Source organism: Hetaerina americana, unplaced genomic scaffold (genome assembly GCF_022747635.1).
Source record: "Hetaerina americana unplaced genomic scaffold, ioHetAmer1.1.p SCAF_8, whole genome shotgun sequence".
NCBI lineage: Eukaryota > Metazoa > Arthropoda > Insecta > Odonata > Calopterygidae > Hetaerina > Hetaerina americana.
Window position 1 is genome coordinate 84,518,487 of NW_027287427.1, and position 759 is coordinate 84,519,245.

The 759-nt window shown below is 34.0% G+C and overlaps 1 long non-coding RNA gene across 1 annotated transcript in view; it reads right to left on the bottom strand.

Moving 5' to 3' along the window:
• Positions 1–491: 491 nt before the first annotated feature.
• Positions 492–759, bottom strand: part of LOC139697861 (uncharacterized) — a 15,029-nt gene continuing 14,761 nt past the window's right edge. The window contains exon 3 of the long non-coding RNA XR_011702824.1: positions 492–759. This exon is cut by the window's right edge and continues 310 nt beyond it. This is a non-coding gene — a long non-coding RNA (uncharacterized lncRNA).

Genomic DNA, 759 nt, shown 5'->3' on the forward strand with positions numbered 1-759 from the left:
AACCTAGAGCTGAGAGACCCACGCAAAACTTATGAGTGAAGGAATCAGCGGTCCAAATATACCTAAGAATCGATATAACTTTTAAGATGACACATTTTGTCTTGGCAATATTTCATATGCATCTACTAATACCACAAAAACTCTCGAAATGGCATATGCCGGGTGGTCTGGGCACCAGCCATACACGCGCAAATATAAGTTTATACGAGCTTGTTTGTAAACAGTAGAATACAAACGTAAATACACACTAACACAAAAATACAAACGTCTATACACATCATGGTTTAATTTGTTGTGCTCCTCGGTCATCCTTACAATTTGGTTTTCAAATTATTTTAATGGGTCTCATACTGGTGTAATAATAATTATTTTTCCCAATTATTATTTAATACAAATCGAAATTTCATCATGCTTCAAATTAAGCACTTGAATCAGTAGGAATTGCTATGGTCCGACATATCGATTGCTATGCTTTCACATTTTTATTCCAGTTTTTTAATATTACACACAAAATATTTAAATAATTGAAACAGAAAGGTCTGTTTTCAGTTGTCTAATCACAAAGTCACGATTTCAAACGAAAATTAACTAGTATACACATAATAACAGATTACCAATGGGATACTAGTATGGGAAAGTGAAATAGTATACCGTACATCACAGGATCGCTCTCCTTGAAATACAGCTGTGCATGGCACGGTTTTAAGGAAACCGTACATTTCTCAGTGAGTTCGTAATTTGATATTTAAAGTCCATCTT